Below are 21,658 nucleotides of genomic sequence, written 5' to 3'. Positions count from 1 at the left end.
AAAGCTTAAATATTTTCCTCTTGTACTGTAAGAATGTTTTTATACAACATCTTATAATTGTGAACTGATTTGGTTATTTTAAACTGTGAATTGTAATATCTTATGTTGCTTTTATGGCCCTTGGGGCCGAAATAAAGTTTAACAATGGTCAATGATTGTAAATAAAAGTTCTACCCTCATTGATATACGTGCAAGGGATATTTTTTTTAGTTGAGCTCTTTCGCTGGGCATTGTGCAAATCAAGTTGTACAAAACAATATTTTTAAATGCACTGTGTAAACAAGCAGCTGGTCTCATAAACTAACTTTATAGAATACTACTCTGGAGCAAGATGTGCTAGTTCTGGCACAGTAAAACATTTATATGGCCCTACATTTGTCTTGGTTGTCAGAAGAAGCGCAGCAAACAATTGTAGGTGAAATATTAGTGTTCAGCTAGCCTGGATTTGCAACTTTCTCCTTACTGGGACAGCTAGTGGACTTATGCTACTTTTAAGTATTTTGTTAAGAAGCATCTATCTTCAAGATGCGGAGGAACTTTTAAGGTGGAAACATTCTGCATATCTATTACAATCTATCCAAAAATTGGCACTGCAGAAATATCTTAGGGTCATTATGCTAAATCGTTTTTTCTTCAGTTTTGTGAAATTGAGATCCATGGAGTTAGATAAACTAGGAATTTCTTCACCCTGGTTTGTGGAGTCAGAGAAGGACTAGGAGGCTTGTTTGAGGCAATCTTGGCTTACACAATTTGCATTTCGCCAGCTTTACATTTTGCACAAATATGTTTGTTAAATCCCTTATTTAAATAGTGTGTATGAGAATTATAAAGGATGCTGTTTCTATTCTTTACATTTTCTACGTCTCCAATTGACCGTAATGCTTACCAAGTTTTTTCAAATCATTTTAAACAGAACTTCCAATATTTTAATTCTTTGATATTTACCTGTTACTTTTATGCTCACACACAAATTTGTCATTTTCGGGATGTTTTCTCAACATAAAATAGCCCGGTTGGGTACTTAAATATATAAATACACATGTGGAGTAGCATTTAATTTTATCTCTTTTTCTGAAAGGAGACAATAGATTTTGTGAGGTTTAATGACAATTATTTCAGTCTACCCAGTAGAGGCACAGGATGGGGCCAATTGTGACATTGTAAGTGTCAGCTGAAAACATATTATTTTTTACCTGTCAGGAAGTGTCATACATGTTTACAGAGCTTAAATAGCAAACCTGTGGTCATTCTTTAAATAGGAAGCTTTTCTCCTCACCACATTTGATAATGGAGCAATGCTTCAAAGTAGCTTCCTTGATTGTTTAGCATATATCAAAATGAAAAACGTATGGTCCTGTGATATTTTATGTTTTTTTCTTTTAGTACTTCAGAATGAATTATTCAGGCTCCTCTATTATATTTAATTATCATTTCTTTTGGGAAGCCCCGCTTAAAAAATGTCTCTGTAATAATATTTTTGTACTAATCTCATAATCCTGTTATCAGAGGAAATATGCTTTGCTCCTGTGAGTTGGGACAAGGTAGATGTTTTATTAAGGAGAGGAAATTGAAGCTCACATGGTGTAGAGTGTTGTTAAAATCTGTAGGTTTGTTAAATAAAGATGTTTTCCAAGTTCCAATCATAATGTCTATCTGAACATCTAAATACTGATTAGAATTTTCAATGATTGTTGTCATGAACTGAATCCAGCCAACGCCCTTTTCAATTATGTTACATTGTTTCCAGTGTCTGATAAGAAGCTTTCCTAAATATGGACGTGTCACTAATAAAGGTATAGCTTGAGTTCTTTCGCTCATTTCTTAATAATGAGAATGGGTTCCATTTCAAAGTTGTTAATATAAAATATGTGCTCATATCACTCAATGTTCATGAATGTTGGTTGACCTCACACATAAAAGTGTTCATAGTGACTAGCGATCAATCCTTCTTAACTTTTTGGCTGATTTCAGAAATTTCAGGATTTTTCCAAAGCTATTATAAAGCATTTAGCTCTCTTTTTCTTAAATGTTGTTGGGTTGTCCTTGTTGTGTACTGGAGTTTTACAAACTCATTAAAAAGCCATAGTCTCAAACAAATGGAACATTTTAATAGTTATTGGTGGAATGGACTATGTTTTCAGTTTGGATTTTTGATACTTATTAACTACCCTCTCATTTGTTAATTGACAAACACACATTTCTCTAGTGAATTTGAATAGCACTATATTGCATTCAAATAATGATGTTGAAATGTAGATACATAGCTAGTGCCTTTTTGTAAAGTTATCTGTTTGAGTATGATTAATCTGTATAAAAAATATTAATGATTATGTTTATCTTTGCTTTAAATAGTGTTTGCTTCTGATGTCTGAATCAAATACTTTTTGCTAGAACCCCTTTCAGAGAACCATGGGTCTCACAGGGGTTACTTTCCCCAACCATAGATGTTGGAGCCTTTTACTCCTGATGTCCCAGGGCCCACCCACTACAGACTCTGAGAAACTGGGCCAAATACCCCTTTTGCACTTGACTTTCAGGATAGTGTGGTCCAAGCAGTCCAATGCTCCCTCAGGGGGAAGGTGGATACAGGTCAGTGAACACAGGCTCACAACTCAACCCGCATGCAGCAGGAGCAATAGATCCTTACCCAGCCAATTACTCACTTTTGTAAAAAAAAGAGAAGTACTTTATGTCTAGCACTAACCACACAAAGGAAGTGTATGACATTCTCAAACAATTACACATTCCCTTTGCCAGCTCCTTGTTACAATCACTCCTCATGTTAGCAATAGTGGTTATTCCCCATTCAACATTGGTAACATCCAGGGTATTCCCGACTAGTAATATGAGTCTCAAGAGGCCACTTTGACTCTAACTTAAAGTCGATAGTGTTCCCGCACTACTATGCTAATTTTGCAGCAAGTTCCTCACAGGGGCCTAGATGCCCAAAATCAGTCTTACCCATTCCGGCAGAGTGAAATGTCTGGTGTTCCTGATGCACCCTGTCCGCAGGCTTTTGCAGCAGCTACAGCAAAGTCCTGGTAGTTCAGCTGTACGTGACCCATGCGGCTGCACTCAGAGGGTGCAGAGTCTCCTACTCGTGGTCACGGTCCATAAGGCATCGGAGACTCTCTGCAGCTCTTTCTGTGGGGTAAGTTTCTGGTGCATCTGCCAATGGGGAGTTACAACAATCCTGTCTTCGGTCCCACGCCTGGGTGGTAATATGCTGATGCTCCAATGACATCCTCACTTCTCCAGCGGGGAGTGGAGATTAGATTGCAGTTCTTGGTGCTCCCGTTGACCCCCTCTGGCATATGGGGTTACCGCATCCCACGATGCACGGGCTTCGGTTCGTTCAGCACAGTGATTTCTTTCATGGCAGCCCCTCCTAGCATACAGGTCACCTACCACTGCCATTCAAGGCTATGGCCATTACTGCACAGCAGTCTTCATAACAGTGGCCCCATCTGCCATATGTAGAATTCAGTACTACGCACAAGCTCCGACCCGATCAGCGCAGCACATGGCTCAAATCACGACAGACCTCTCCTGGTATATGGTGGTCGCTGACTGTGCCCTGCACATGGGCAATGACCCGATCAATGCAGCAGCTGTATCCTCACACCTCATGAAGGGAGTCCACTCGACAGGTGTCCCACCGGTCCTCACTCCCTCCAATACTCTCCTATTCCTCACAGGGCACACTGGTCTAAGAAAACACGCAGGTGCTAGTGGTCCAGACTTCAGGGCAGGTGGTCTTGGTTTCCCTGGGTGATGTCCCCTCACCCAGCAGGGAAACCTGCAAGATTTGGCCTCCAGTACTGGTCACAGGCAGAAGTCATGCAGAGCATTCCTTCCTCACACAGCCTATCTAGCTGCTTCGGGGATTACATTTTTGGGGGTCTAGACTCCCCTTCCAGTAGTCAATTTCCAGACCCCAAATGTGATTTAGGGATTGAGTCTTTGAAATTTTTATGTTGGGGTTCTGCTTCTTTTGAAGTGTTTATTCCTCTGCTCTCTCTTTCTGTTGTAGTCTAACACAGCAGGAGAGACTCCAAAGCTCATAGTCCCACAACACAGGCCACAGGAGTGACTAGAGTTCACAACTGGATGTCAGCCACAGTGTTCACACAGCATCAAAAGTTTAGTCCAGGGCCTCCGACCCTATTCTTTGTTTCTCTCATCAGCCCTCTCACTGAATCAAAGAGCACTCTTTGAAGTGTACGGGGAAAACTGGGTCCCCGCAACCTAGTGTGGGTCCCCTCAGCCAGCAGGAATGAAGCAATACACAAATATGTTTGGCGGCATTACTATACCTTCTCATGTCTTCACCATGCAGGTCTGGATCTCCCAAAATGGAACCCAGAATCTTCCATGCTACCATTCACAGGCACACTTACATCCAGTGCATGCATACATCCTACACACTGCACAGCACTGTACCTCCCATGTACTGTATCACTCATGGGCACACATACACCATGCACATATATCTACCATACATGCACTGCGCTGCACTGTATCCTTAATGTGTTGTGACACTTATGAGCACCCGTACATCCAGCATATGCATTCAACATGCACACACTGCCCAGCACTGTATCACTTGTGTATTGCACCACTCCCAGGTACACAAACACCCAGCATATACATACAGCCTGCACACACTGCACAGCACAACATCCTTCATGTATTGTACCATTCACAGGCACAAATACACCCAGCCACCCAGCATATGCATTTAGCAACAACACGCTGAATAGCACTGCATGCTTCATGCATTGTACCATTTACAGGAACACATATGCCCAGCGTATGCATTTAACATGCACACACTGCAGAGTAATGCATGATCTTTGTACTGTACCCTTCCCAGGCACACACAAACCCAGCACAGAGACATCACTCCTAAGCTGTGCAGTGCAGCACTTCACATCAACTGGATGTAGGGCAAGAAGTGAGTTAAGCACACTGCAGCAGACCTTTAAGACTCCAGTGACACAGGTTAATAAGGACCTTTCACTACTACTGATCACCATACCGTATGCTGCTACCACCGCGATCATGCTGCTTAACTCCTGGTGAAGGCTGTAACCTTCTACCATTATAAGAGTAGTGATTTAAGCATCCCTCCCAAGAACGCAATCCATGATACAGGCCTATGTCATGGAGAACATGCATGATCCATGTTTGCCTATAACAACAGAAATCAGCATTAGGCATCCAGACATTAGTACAGTTGAGCTCTCAGGGCAGGGGTGCATGTCCATTACCATGCAAAGAACTTTTCCGTCCGAACACTTTTCTCTTTCTTTCTATTCTGTGCCCAGATCAAAAAGGCTGATAAATTGTGGGCTTATTCTGTCTTGATCCTTAATGCAGAGCTAAAACATTGCTACCTTGTACAATTGTTGTTTCTGAAATGTTCTCAGTTGGTGCTCCCTAATCAGAGGTGCACCTGTCATTCATGTTAATTCATTTAATGGGTGTATATAACAGTTAATGTTATGTCATGTTAATTCCTTCAATGGGTGCATATAACAGTTAATATATACACCTTTTCAGTGTAACAGTTTACAATGCTAGGCTTCAAATCCTCAAATAAAAGGTTCATGAAGCAGCACACCTTCCACTTCTTTACTTATTCTTCAGTGATCAATTTCCATACACCAAGACAAAACAAAACATTTGTTGAAGATATTACTGGCCAAGGAGCCGATTTAGAGATTGGTGGAGAGGGAAATCTGACAGCCCAATCAAGAAAGGGTTGTTTGAGGTATGGCATTGTGTCAACCCACTTAATTTAGAGTGGGTGAACACATGGCCAGTTTCACTGTCCATCACTGCCAGGTAAACCCTGCCTGTAAAGGGTTGGAAAACTTCAAAATGGCCACCTCATTATGGGAGAAAAGCCCTGTGGCAAGTGGGGCATTTTTGTATACAAATGTACACAAAATGTACAAAATGTATAAATTTGGCATGCGGCTCTGTTGTGTTGGCAGAGCCATCTGTCAAACTTACAACGATTCCTGGCAGTGCTAGAGATGTCCAAAGGGCCAGTGGATATCTCAAAATTTGCAGGACCTTACTCCATTGCCAAGACTTAGTAAGACCCTGTCTGGCAAACTTTAAATCGGGCCGCAAATCACTAACACAACAATCAGTCATACCAGTGCAGTCTACCTCCGGATCTTTAACCTGCGAGGCGACCTCCACTTTCTGGGGTCGGCGGAGGGTTTCTTTAGGAGGGGTCTCACCTCTGCATGTTTCCATCTGTCCGAGAAAGTTGCTGTGGAGATGGAGCTGTTGAGGATGCTGGTGAGTTATGTACTGATAGGGCTGGTTCCAAGCTTCAAGAGTTGGTGGGGGCACGGGTAGGTGGGCGTTGGAGTGGATGGACGACATGATGGTTGTGGAAGTCTGAGAGGTGAGTACGGACCAGGTGGTGATTGTTCGGCTAGTGTTCACTGGTAGGTTGAGGATGTCGAAGGTGAAGGTGGTGGGTCGAAGTTGTTGTAGATGCTGGCAATCTTGCTGTGGAAGCATTTTGAGAGGGTGTCGCAGAGTTCTTGGGATGGGTGGATGGTGTTCTCTGTGACTGACAGGTTGGAGAATTCCTAGGAATTTTTGAAGAGTTCCCTCATGTGGTGGTGTTGATGCCAGCAGTAATGGCTGCCCTCTTGGCTTCTGTGATGCGCAGGTGGTAGTTGCTGAGGGCTTCTTTGTGAACGGCTCTGTCGGAGGGGTTCTTAGTGACGTGCCATCACTCTTGAGTTGGTAGCAGTTGCAGCTGAGCTCCGGGGTGTACCAGCTGGCTTGTTTTGAGGTTTTATTGTCTTTTGCTGGTTTCAGCGAGGTGACTTTGTCGGTGCATTTAGTGATCCAGGTGGAGAAGTTTTAGATGGTCTGTTCAAGGTCTGCTGAAGCTTCGGGTTGGAAGGTGCTGAAGGCCTGTGTCCACTGACTCTTGGCTACCTTGCTCCAGCTGCAGTGGGAGGAGCTGTGGTGCTTGGCGATGGTATGCTGGGTGTCAGAGATGATGAAGTGAACGATGGCAGGGTCAGTCCAGGTGAGTTCTATGACGGGGCTGAATTTGATTCTGTCCCTCGAGGTGAAAATGGAGTTGAGTGTGTAGCCGGCATTATGTGTAGGTTCGGAGACCAGTTGGTCAAGACTAAACTTAAACATAACAGAAAGGACAAAAGTGGCCTGAACCCCAACAGATAAAAAACAAAAAAGCTAATAAGGCAATGGTACTAAAAATGCGCTACTACCAAACTCAGTAATGCAATGAACAGGGCCTGTGGCAGGCGGGACCAAACCAGGAGGGCCTTTAGGGCTGGAGCTGAGGCCTCGTCCTTGTACTGAAGGAGCTAGGCAGCAGCCAGGGGGAGTGGCGCACAAGACCAGTGGTCAATGGCTACTCTTTGGAGGCTGCGCAGCGGCTTCTATGAGCAGCCCTGGGAGGTGGGAGGGGCTGGCAGGGAGGCAGGAGAGAGGGAGCCAGCAGGAGGACGGTGCAGGAAAAGTGGCAGGAGCCGGCAGGCCGAAAACCGCAAAGTAAATAAACAAAACAAAGTTTAAACCTAACAGAAAGGACCAAATAGGCCTGGGCCCCAACAGATGCAATGAAAAGGGCCCATGGCGGGCAGGACCGAACCAGGAGGACCTTGATGGCTGGAGCCGAGGCATTGTCCTTGTACTGATGGAGCTAGGCATCAGCCAGGGGAGCAGTGCACAAGACCAGGGGTCAACGGCTCATTCCATACAGAACCAAAAAGTAAAGCCTCACTACTCCACCTGGCAGAAAAAATGAACATCTCCTGAGATAAGTGCATCACAAGAGGCCAACATCAGCAAGTCAATATAGACAGGGATTTGGACATACTAATATATTTGAAGGGGTTCTATGCCTCAATATCAGCAACAAAAATATCACAATACGAAAATAAACATTCCGAAATATTAACTATAAAAATGTCAACTTTCCAGACATACTATGTAAAACAAAATAATATCGGCAACACAAATATTTATGAAAAAAGTTATCAAAACAAAAATATTGAAATCAAAATTTAGAGAACAATATTGGAAATTACAAAATATAACACAAGTTACCTACATGTTGACATCAAAGTCATAGTCATCAAAAATATTTAAAAAGCTGGACTAAAAAAATCTGAATACCTATATAGGCCAAAATGATAAACATTCCTTCATCAAGTTAAATATAAAACTTCAAATCATACATTAATTAATAAATACACATTTTTACAACAAAAGTTAAAAACAATATATTAAAACATACTTTTTATATTTAACTGAGCATAGCAAAAATAAATAGGCATATCTATAAACATTTGATAAAATTATTTAGAAAATGAAAACACATTGCAGACAAAATAAATAAAACATTACACAAAATGCTTACTATTTTAACATAAACATAAAAAACCCTTAGCACGTACACTAAATCAATTTTGCAATAGTTCATTATATTATTAAGATTGCAAATGTTACTACAAAATAGAGTATTTAAATGAAAGTACTGACAAGTTTGATACTGCAAATAATCCAAGCAGGCCTTTCCTCCAGAGAAGTTAATCCAACATTTGTATACCAAAAAAAAGCAAAAAAACCCAAAACTAATTTTGCATAGGTAACCCATCAATACCCCCAAATAAATGTTTAAAACAATTTAGGTCCTGTAAACTGACTTATGGAAGAAAAATGCCCAAAAATACTTAGAAAACAAAACAATTCAACACATTCTCCCAAAAAAGCAACCCAGTGATAAACACAACTCCAACAGAAAGATCTTCAGTACCTGTAACATCAAAACAATATTTGGTTCGCACCACCACACAAAAATAAATAAAAAATTACAAAAAAAATTCTATACATAATATCTCTACAATATCTGAACCCATTACAAATGCCGAAATTCACATTTAGTTTTAAATAAGCTCACAATGTACATTCTACTCCTGCAAATCAAAAAGCATGAACCTGCTAATAATATCCATAAATAGAAACAGAAAATACACTACAAACTTGTAAACTAAACACGATCAATCTATATAATTGAAATATATATATATGTAAGGAGAGTAAAAGAAATGATGTGTTGTTGATTAGAATTACGTATTATCATTTTTACGACATATACATACATACATATATACATACATATATACTACAATGCGCGCAATGTTTTCTCACTTTCTATGAACACTGACCTGTATTTCTATGGAAAGTTGGGCACAGGTCATCGACTTGACAAAGGCTTCGACGAAACGCATAGTTCTGTTTGTGTGACACAATAAAATTCTTTATTGTGCTGTCCATTGGTGTGCCGCTGGATCTTTATCTGGGAATTCTCGGATCTCGTCCAAGTAGGAAAACGTGATTAGCGGAGCTGCGACCGCTGCTGGCACCGGCGTCGACAGGAGGTAGAGCAGTGTTTCGCAACGACCTTTTGGAACGTAAAATTGTAACTGCTCCCACCGCTTCGGACACAACAACAACGTTACGGAGGGTAAGCGGGCATTTACGGGAGCAGGCGGGGAGACGTCCTGAATTCACACCGGAGGGTGGGGGTTTGAGATGGTACCACTGTCTGCATCTCTTTTTGCCTACGCTGCCGGAATTGTAACGATTACCGAGGCAGACGCAGCACCCGCGTAGAAGTATTGCGCTGGGTGCCATTGGACACGTTGTGAATTGACTTTCCTTTCTTATAAAAGCATGAATGAATGGGAGACCTTGAGAAAAAATGAGGCTCTATCACTTTTTGATGAAGGTTTAGACAATGAAAGCATCATAATTACATCGAGTAATGGTGGCAATACATCGGAACCTTCCCTAAAACAGAAATTGTTCCTACTTGAAAAATTATCCAAAAGAGAAATCAATAAATGGTGGGAGATTACTTCGTTAACCAACTACATAGAAGTAAACAGAGTACCCAGAGGACTCAGAATTGCTATAATTCCTACCTACGAAAATCCAAATCCTGAATTATTGAAAGAATGGTCGTTATTTATGGCTAAGACATGTAAAGGCATGTTGGAGATGCTAGTCAAGTATGCAAAAATCGATTTGGATACCACCAGAAAGGAACTATCAGAATTAAGACAGGATCTGGAGAAATCAAAAACCGAAAAAGTTGTAATTGACTTTCAAAAGCAATTAGAAATTGGATTAAAAACCTATGAGGATACTAATAAGGCAAAAAAACATTTCTACGGGACAAGAAAGATTATGCGGAGGGTCGCATCTTAACTTATGCAAAACGATTTGATTGGGCTCAGAGGAATCTACATACAATTCAAAGACAAAGACAACAAGAACTAGTATCGACTGGTTCCAGCTCTGATTTAAGTTCTGATACAGTGGCTCGAAGTATCCCTTTAGTTGGACGTCCCCTAACGTTCCTGTACGAATTCCAAATCTTGAAACAGAAGAAGGAGCAGGAAGAGAAACCACAATCCAGGAGGGGAAAAGGAAAAGGAAGAGGCATAAAAAGAGGGAGAGGAGCAGGAACAAGAAAAGACTCCGAATAAAGAATAGACGTGGTGGTAAAATTAAATCCATATATTTAATTTCGGCTTTAAAAGAACAGAACTACAAATCAGTTATCAATTTATCCTCGAGACCTCTAACAGCAGAGGAAGTATCATTATTGCAATTAGGACTTTCCTTTTGCCCAACAACGGATATGGATTTTGTAAACACACTTATTGATCTGTTCCTATATATTCGTAAGTTAAAACTGATGAAGATTTACAAAATGAACACTAAACCGAAAACATCAAGAATAGGATGTTCCTTAGGAGAGGATGACCTTGACCTTAATATCGAAGATGCGAACCTCATCATTGACTTGCAACAAATGGAGGAAGATATGACTGATATTTCCACAAAAGAGAAAAGCAGAATACTAATTCAATTGGGATTTAGAGCAGATGCTACATACTGTACAGGTTTTAGATCGAAGTCTAAATTTAACCCAAATGTCCCGCATGATAATATTGAGATTTTATCCTAACTATGATTTGGGAGATCAATAAATTAAAGGAACAGCAGATCAAGACTTACATTGATAATTTACCAAAAACACAAAGAGTAGCTTTGAATGCATTATCTAGTGATAAGAGTATAATCATAAAACCCTCTGACAAGGGCCGTAATGTGATCATTATGGATGTCTCCCAATACAATCAAGAAGCTCTAAGGCAATTAAGTGATACCTCATGTTATGAGGAAATAAATTGGGGGATCTATAGAGCTTCAATTACACAGCATCATGCATTGTTAAAAAGTTGGTGGGCTTGTGGTATGTTGACTTTTGATGAATTTTCCTTTTTGAAAATTGAGAATCCACGTGTTCCCTGCTTTTATCTATTACCTAAAATTCACAAGCACCCCACTAGACCACCGGGGAGACCAATTGTATCCTCAAATGGAGGATTGTTAGAGAATACGTCAATCTTCCTAGATCTATTTCTCGCACCTTTTGTCACTAAATTGAGATTGTATTGCAGGGACAGTACTGATTTTACGTCGAATACATGATATCACATGGGAAAGTAACTATCACATGATAGCATTAGATGTATGTTCCCTATATACATGTATAAATCAACAGAAAGGTGTTGAGGCCTGTATGTATTTCTTGAAGGAGAGACATATATCGCTTTGGGAACATACCCAAATGTTGAAGAAGATGATGCTTTTTTGTCTTGAAGAAAATATTTTTATTTTTGACAAAACACTGTAGCGCCAAAAGTCCAGGACAGCTATGGGAACATCTTTTGCCCCCAGCCTGGGTAATCTTTTCTTGGGCTGGTGGGAGGAATGTGTGGTATGGGTAGAAGCAAATGAAAGATTCACACAGCACATCCCTATCTGGATCAGGTACATTGACGACCTGTTCCTGATATGGGATGGGCCTATAGACACAGCACAAGAGTTATAAGAGAATTGGGAAACAATGATCTTAATTTGACCTTTACACATTCCATCAGTACCTCACATTGTGAATTCCTTGAAGTAGCTATCAAGATAGAGGATAATCAAATAGTGACCACCCTTTTCCGAAAAGAAACCTCCGGAAATACTCTACTTCATACAAACAGCGATCACCCGGTTCCACTACGTAACAGCATTCCTTTTGGAGAATTCCTTCGGGCGCGAAGGAATTGTAGTACTGAAGGTGGTTTCTCCAAAGAGAAACAAATTATGGAGACAAGATTCAAACAAAGAGGTTATAGGCCAAAAGTAATCTCTACAGCAAGTGAGAAAGCCAAAAGCATCTCACGTAATGAAGCACTCTTCTCATCAAGTAACAAAAAGAAGAAAGAAACAGTGATACCTAGATTAATTACCACCTACAATAGTAGGTCAAATACTCTGAGATACATTATGGAAAAACATTGGGGACTACTTGAATCTGACTCCATAATTGGCCAAGAAATAGGTAAGACACCTTTAATAACATACAAGAAATCTAAGTCCCTAAAAGACCATCTTGTGCATAGCTATCAAAATACACCTGACAATACCACATGGTTGTGAACCGCCAAGGGCTTAAAAAAATGCAGCTCTTGTAAAGCGTGTAGGCATAGTAATAATCGTGATAGTTACTATGTGGGACAGAACAAAAAGATGAGAAAGACCATCAGTAAATTCATAACCTGTACCAGTGACTATACCATCTATGTCCTGCAATGCCCATGTGGCTTAAACTACGTGGGCAGTACTAAGTTACAGCTGAAGACCCGCATATTACAACATATGAGGGCCGTGACTAATATAGACCTCAACTATCCTGTAGCGAGGCATTACAAGATAAACATCAAAGTAATGCCAATCTGATTAAATTTTTCGGAATCAACAGAATTCTGCCACATCCTATAGGGGGAGATCGAGAAAAACTCTTAAGAATTACTGAGTCGAAGTATATCATTGAACTCAATACAAAAATCCCCAATGGGATGAATTATGGAGAAGAACTTGCTACCCATATAGGTTAGAAACATCATTTTTAGAGCCTCACTTCTCTATCAGCTCTCCATCTCCGAATGTAGATTTTAATTATTCACTTTTTTATGTGATAGAAGTAGGGGGTAGACATTTCCTATACAGAATTAACTCAGTACATAGACCAACTGTTTATTAAATGTATTAAATAAACCAGATCTTCACCACAAGGCTAGACTTAGCGTAGTGGATTAGATCTTCCAAGATATGGGTTTTTAGTGACACCCGTATATACTTCTATCAAATATTCTAATTATTAGTATTCTTTCTATATTCACCTGGTGTATTTATTATTTATTTGGTATATATACATATTTGTCTTCACATCTCACAAACAGTTATTGACCTATGCCCATGAATATATTCAGTAGGAAAGTACATTGCCCAACAAATGATGCATATCAATACATGTGAATTTCTGTAAAGAGAAAAACAGTAATTGTGATTTTGAAAGGGTTTTTTTTCGCCTTATTTTGAAAATTGTATAGTATGATATATTGCATACGTAATATGTGATTAGACAATAATTTGGCACTTGCCCTCAACACTAACATTGACAATTATGCCATGGTACATTACCGATAAGATAAACAAATGAAAATGATTTCCTTAAATGAATTGAAAAAAGGAGAGAAAAATAAATGATGTGTTGTTGATTAGAATTACATATTATCATTTTTACGACATATACATACATATATACATTTCTTAAATTCAAGATGAATGAATTTATATATTTTTTCTAAGGTGAAAAAACATTTGAATTCTGTCACGAGGTAAATACTGCTGATATTGTATTTTATTTTATTGTATGATTATTATGCATCACTACAATGCGCGCAATGTTTTCTCACTTTCTATGAACACTGACCTGTATTTCTATGGAAAGTTGGGCACAGGTCGTCGACTTGACAAAGGCTTCGCCGAAACGCGTAGTTCTGTTTGTGTAACACAATAAAATTCTTTATTGTGCTGTCCATTGGTGTGCCGCTGGATCTTTATCTGGGAATTCTCGGATCTCGTCCAATTAGGAAAACGTGATTAGCGGAGCTGCGACCGCTGCTGGCACCGTCGTCGAGAGGAGGTAGAGCGATGATTTCGCAACGACCTTTTGGAACCTATATATATATAATATATATTACCTACTGGCGGTCGCCAGTAGGTAGTTATAGTTAGGACCCCTTTTCCATAGGAAATCCGCAACATTCTATTTTGAATAACTTTGGCGCCGGTCGACGAATCCTCGCGAATTTCTCAAAATAGGTGGGGCGCTACGCTCCGCTCCTACCCTGAAAGTTTAGGGGGGATTCGTCAAGCGGGGGCTGAGATAAAAGGGGGGTCCCAAAACGCGTTTTTCCCATGCATTTTTCCATAGGACCTTTAGACAGGGCTACAGCCCGAACGGCTGAACAGAATTACTAGAAATTTGGCAGAGAGGTAGTCCTCAGGTCAAGGAAGTGCCTTTTGTAGGTTTGGTGTAAATCTGTTCAGTAGATTCTGAGAAAATAGCCTTTAAATCAATATATATATCTGAGCCAGCTTACGGTACGCTTACGGTACGCTTACCGTACGCGTACGGTGGCGTGCGCGAGCGCGATTCTGATTGGCTGTTACATCTAAGTAAACATTCGAATCGGTCGAAACCAGGAAGCGGCGGCCGCCATTTTCTCTCTCGCACTCTGAGGGGGGGCTGTAAACAAAGGCAAAAAACATATAAAGGGGCTGTTTAGACAGCGCCAATGCACATAGCCATGTTAGTTGAGTCCTCAAAGATCCCCCAAGGCCAAAAACGGTAAAAAAAAAATTTTTTAAAATTTCGCCGATTACGCTTACCGTACGGGTACGGAGCGCTTACGCTAAAAATTTTAATAAAAAAAAAAAAAAACACTCTCTGTGCATGGCATATTATTGTCATCACTTACAAATTAAATTTAACAGATTACCTATCACAAGGAAGCGCATAATATGTCCTCAAGGTGCGCACGGTGCATAACGTGGGCACGCGGTGCGCATAGCGCACTGCGTTCCCACCTTGCGTGTACGGCACTAACTGCGTAAAGTGGGCGCGCGGTGCGCGAAGCGCACCGCGTGCTCACTGTGCGCGCACGGTGCGCGAAGCGCACCGTGCGCGCACGGAACGAACTGCGTTAAGTGGGCGTGCACGCCACGAATGGCGTAAAGTAACTTAGCATTTAAAAAACCGTACAAATTCACTGAAAAAACCATAGGTTTCACACACGTTAAAGTTAGGAATTAGCATTTAAAAAACCTTGCAAATTCACTGAAAAAACCATAGGTTTCAGACATGTTATAGTTAGCGGAAATTTTACTGATAAAAAACCAATGAAATTCCCCCGTTATAGTTAGTGCAGGCAACTATAACTCACGCGACCGCAATCTTCTGCTGATGACATGTGTCTTTATGAAAAAAAAATATTTGTAATATATGTATAGCTAAAAATGTATGGAAGAAGACATGGGCAAATAAGTGTCTAAATACAGTATTAGCATCAGCAGAGGATTGCGGTCGCGTGAGTTATAGTTGCCTGCACTAACTATAACGGGGGAATTTCATTGGTTTTTTATCAGTAAAATTTCCGCTAACTATAACATGTCTGAAACCTATGGTTTTTTCAGTGAATATATATATATATATATATATACAATTGAAGTGTTCTTACATGATACAAACAGGTGTATCCTGCTGGAGAATGGCATTAAGAAAAATCTTTAAAAACTAGATATTAGAAATATGGTGACCTAATATAAATGAATGAAAAACAGACTACACATACATTGCAATGTAAATATGATATCATAATGTTTACAATTTTAAAAAATGTGATAAAAATGATTAACATTTCTGGAAAATGTGTATAACTTTTAAAGAACTACAATATTTTGTAAAAAATATTACACACATAAAGATAGAATTAAATGTAAAAATATTTTTAAATATATTATTTGTACAAAATTCTAATACAAATGTTTACAATTAATGTTATTTTTAAATATTTTGTTATTAAGAAAAATATGTTAGTTTTCCTATTATTATGCTGGAAAACAATTTAATTATGTTTTTCTTGAAAACCTATCGAATTTTGCTACACAAGTTTAATTTATTACAAGAAAACTCTAAATCTATTTATTTATTTTTAAATGTTCCCAGTAAATGCTGATTTTATATTATTCACTGTGTACTTCTTAATTTTATTTTTAAATTAAATGTTATTTTAGTATTGTTTGTAAAGAGTTTTCTGACTTTTCCAGAAACTCCATGTAAGGGAATTCAACTGGTTGCCATGTGATGGGCTGATGATTAAAAGAAGGTATGTTGTAAGCTATGTGAGAGATGTGTTGGGCTATGTGAGAGTCTTTTGTGACTACATGAATCTTGATGGGATGTGAATATCATATGAACTCGGTGACAACATGATGAAAGCTGTTTGAGAGCCTTTTCTAGGATCTATACTTGGCTGTGTGAGGTTTATACAGCTATATTATGTCAACTTGGCTGCTTGTAAGGCAATATCCCTTTAAAGGTTGCTTCAAGCCACCTTTAAGAGTATAAGATGGAAGGAGTGGGCATTGCAGTGAAGAGGAGTATAAGAGAATGTAGAAATCAAAAAGCATGATGAAAGGAGGAAGTCAGATATTACATCATATCTTTTTCTAGCATTCTAGCATAGCAGTTATGTTGCCTTGAGCCGACTTCAGAGCAAATGCTTGTCACACAAACATTATAAAAACAAGCATTGGCATAGCCAATAGGTCTCGCTTTTGGGACCTTATAAGTATTTAGTTATGCAGCACAATATCCTTAGTGCAACAACATTAACTGTTGCATGGCTAAACACTTATAAGGCCCCAAAGGCGAGACCTATTGGCTATGCCAATGTTGTTGTTTTTTTTAAAGGACAAGCAGTGCTATCAGGCTCCGGCTGCCACTTAGAGTTAGAGAGAGAGAGAGGTGTGTAGAGAGAGGTGGGTAGAGGGAGGTGTGTAGAGAGAGGTGGGTAGAGGGAGGTGTGTAGAGAGAGTCTTGACTGGCTCACTGAAAACACTGCAAATATAGATAGACCAGACACACTCATGCACAGGAAAGAGGACACATACACATGAACACAAAGGAGCACACACAAAGACACACACACACATGCAGACAAGCATTCAAGCGCAGACAAAAATACACTCAATAAAATACGGGCAAATTGACAGGCACACAAAAACACCCTCTCACATGCACATAAGCTCACACAAGCAAGGACAGTGCTGCCCATGAACACACACACAACCGTGCATAAAACATGCAGAGATACACATATCACACAGAAAAGCACACAGACATGGCGTGTGAAATAGAGAAAGATGAAAATGATCAAAACTCCCTTGGAGATCCTGAACACGGCACTTAGCATTCACATGCTAGATAACCGCAGACAGTCACACGCATGCAGCAAAAGAAACTCATACACTTGCCCTCACGCGAACACACAAAAGTGTTTAGCCATGCACATACTGCCACACATACATGAACGCATTCACCCACAAAGGTAAGCAAACACAGAAAGTCATGCACGCACAGTAAAACATATGCACAAAGAAGGATAGGCAGTCAAACGTGTGCATAAACATACTTACACATACAAGTAAGATCTCACTCATTTGAATGAAGAATGCGCAAAACCCATCAGAGAGGATGTAGCCTAACGGCTAGGGCTGTCGATCTCAAATCTGGGGAACCGGGTTAGAGTCTCGCAATGACGCTTAACATCCTGTGGTTCTTGGCAAATCACTTAACCTCACCGTGCCTAACAAAAATGAATGTGTCCTTGTGTAACGCAACTGGTGCTCATGTAAAGCGCTCTGATACCTTCGCGTCAAGTTTGCACTATATAAAACTATGACGGAAAAAAATAATTAAATACAGCATTCAATTCAGAACCTATTATCCAGAACACCACACATATAAACAATAAAGCACAGAGATGTATTATGGCTGATTGGAAATGTGCTCACATCAAAACCCACCAAGATAAACAAAACGCCACCATACTCAAGCATGCATTAAAAAAGAACTCTGAACACAGGCCTAGAGAACGCCCAAAAATGCAATTAAGTAGCTATTGTGGTTACCTATTGTGCAAACAGTTGCCAGGCAATAAGTGCTTGTACCAACAAGGAACTACACAAGCCATTTAGTACTGCCGCCAGCTTTATCAACTATCAAAAAAGTCACCACCTCTTTAAACATAGTCTACTAACCAGACAGCTACACAAATACAAATAAAAGTAAGGTCCAATATGGAAACATTGAAAAACTCATCCGGAGTAACTAAAAGCTCTGGAATGCCATACGAATGGGGAATTGAGTGCCACGGAAGTGCTATTTAACAATAAACTCTTGTTTGATATTCTGAGATCAAATCACCCTGACGAAGACACTATCGCGGTTGACGCAGCGCTTCAGATGTTAAGCGCCGATCTCCAAAATATTTGTGAAGTAAAGCATTTACTTTCTAAAATCTATGCCTCTTAGACCTGGCCCAGTTTGCATGCAGGGTTTATGTGCCTTCAGATTCCGGGTTTTTGAGACAAACAAAACCCACCTGCTTTAATTTGAGTTTGTCTGCAGATAAAATACTTTGGATTTTTGTGTATTTGATTAAGTACAATGTTTGTGATGGTAATTATAATGTGTACATATAGTTGTGTAACAGTCTCCATGTAGGCAAAATATGTATAATTTAATTAAAAAAATAAGGCTAGTATTACATAAAAATTCTAATTTCTTCGAAAATCAGTCATGAAACTACGTTTTGACCAAAAGATATTGCGCTCCATAACCATCTTTAATTTACTCTTACACAAATTAATTTGAATAGTATCAAATTATTTAACTGCAAATCTAGTCCGCAAGTTAAAACGAAAATGTATGAATAAGTTCCTTTTTTGGGCTCCATATTACCACTTGTTCCACAGGGTGACTGGGAACTCGCGACAAGTAATAAACTAACATGAGGATGGGACAGCAGTCTGAAACACAGATTTACAATATTAAGTCATGTAGAAGGTTGAAAGTGCTCTCATGGATGGGAAGTAAGAGCTAGCTATTGCTAATGTTTTACCCACTCAGGCCTGCCCTGTTTGCTGTCCTGTCGACATGCACTAAATGTGTAACACCACCCACAGTCTAGGGAGTTAACTGCCATCTTTTGCAACAGACTTTTGTTTAGTGATACAGGCCTTTTACGTGTAAGGGTAAGTTATCCACCAGCCCACCCTGAAAAATATGAGTGGCCATCCAGTACTTGGGTTTTGGACTCCCATTTCAGAATGCAGAAGCAAGTCCCGTTCACCTTTTTTGCCTGGGAGGCCAACAGTCTGAGTGATCAAAGGTTTCCAACGACGAAGGGGCAAGATGAGGGTCACAGCTGTGGGCCGTTACCCTGATTTTGAAAGGAACATGTTATTGAGCATTTAAACTAGAATTTATTGAGATGAAGTCCCTCTCCTGTCTTTGCTGGCAGCAATGGATGTTCTTGGTTACTAGACAGCTGGTTTGGTTTCTCTGGAAGGGAGAGGGAGGGGCCACGTCCTGGAGGCAGTTTTCGATCAATCTGGAAACGCTTCTAAACTGGATTTCTTTTTCAAGAGTGGTTCTGGCAGATTATTTTTTAGCCAAAGGAACTCGTTCTACGCAGGAATTACCTCATGATGTACCAAGGACAGGAGTATCTTGGAACGTATGCCTGGTTATTGCCTGGATTATTCCTATTCTGTCATATTTTTCTCTGTTTGATAATTGAACGGAACTAAAAAGGCAATCTGCAGGGGAGCCGCGGAAAAGGGAGGTACATAGAATCAGACCAAACTCCTGTTCCATATGAGGGGCGGAATGCTGGAAAATGTTAAAACATGAAACTACTGTCCACAAATGCAGGATAACCAACACGAAAGGTTCAAGTTACAATAAAGAACCAGTAAACGTGAAGCAGATGCAAAAGTCATGAAAAGTGTGTAAAATTATAAACTATTGACAACAAGAAAGTGTCCACTTGCACTCCAAGACTATTTGAACTAAAAGACGACTTTCAAACAAAACCTGAAATTGTTTTGTTGCTAGCAGAACACGCAATAAATCATGCATGGGGCTGGTTAAATTCAGTCCGCTAGACGGAAGAAGCTTGCACGGCAAAGTACTGCAATCTAAAAGTACTTGTAAAGATGTTGAGGTGAATCTGCATATTTAACAAGCATTGGCTAACAGAGAACATCAAAGCGGCCGTGCGGCCGCAAAAGTGAAAGTAATCCCGGTCAAGCGCGGCGCGCGCGCCCGCGCACATGCACTGTAGCTCTAGGCTGGCCTGGTAGCACTTTTTGGAGCCCTCTCAATAAGTCTTGCCAGACCAGCGCATGCGCTGGGTCAGGCGAGACCTAATAATTGTCTGTAATTGGGCCCTCTATAGGAGTCTCTTAGGCAGAGAGTGAGGATGGAAGAAAAATCAGCAGTGACATCAAAAGATAGTATGGATAAGGTGAGCAAATGTGCTGTAAAAGAGCAATATTTGATTGAAAAAGAGTGATATACCCTTAAAAATATGTTGAGCTGTCTATTGTGCCGAAGAGAATAGAGTGACTTGGGTTACCAATATTGCCAGACCCCAAGTTCAAGTCAGCAACTGTGTTAATTGTTCGGTCTTGCCTATTGGACAGACATATTTTTAGCTTATAGTGGGGCAGAGCCTGCCATTGCTTAACATTTGGTGACTTCAAGGTCAGTCACATTTGTTTGCTTCTTATTTGTTAATGTGTGTGGGCTTTCCTTCCTCTTCTTGTGTTTGTCCCTTTTCTGGAGCACAAATGCAATACCTTGTCCTTACACTGTTCACTTTTTCAGGCGTTGCTTTTTTCTTTTTGTTTGAGCACTCCACAAGAGTGCATATGTTTTCCAGCTGTCTCCCTAGTGTTCTTTTCTTCCTCTCTCTTCCTTGCTCTCTCTTGCACGTGTGATTCTCCCCACACCACTCTGTGTTCTCCCCCCACTTATGTAGCTTTCTGCCCATGTGCTTCTAGCTTCTTCCAGCTTCACCTTGCTCTCTCTCATCTGATCTAAGATGGATGAGCAAATGAAAAGAAAAAAGCATCTGCATCATTCTGTTGGTGCATGCATGAGTGGTGAGCGCACCTACAAAATTATGCATTAGGCTTTTTTGTATTAATAATTCCTGCTGCGCAGTAATGAAGATGCTGTTCATCATATGTAATTGGTAATGGCAAAGCCAAAAGGCCCCAAAGGCGAAACCTATTGGCTTTGTCAATGCTTGTTTTAACAGCCTAGAAGTTGTGAATAAAAAGCTCAGGAATTGCCAGTGTTGTGTGGTAGAAAGATTGTAGGCTGCTTCTAATCACTCAAACAAACTGCTTTAAACTTGTAATACTAGCTTAATAATGTTGAACCAGAGATCTAGGATCTATCACCTACTTAGTACCTATAAAGAAAGATCATACTTTTTTCCATTTGCAAAATCAGGAGAACCTTAATGGAGTATGTAAATATAAAGTGGAAAAACGGTTTCTAAATTATGATATGGACTGGGATCAACTAAATTTG

The sequence above is a fragment of the Triturus cristatus genome, chromosome 9 (genome assembly GCF_964204655.1).
Source record: "Triturus cristatus chromosome 9, aTriCri1.1, whole genome shotgun sequence".
In the NCBI taxonomy this organism is placed as follows: domain Eukaryota; kingdom Metazoa; phylum Chordata; class Amphibia; order Caudata; family Salamandridae; genus Triturus; species Triturus cristatus.
This window is presented reverse-complemented; position numbering follows the sequence as displayed.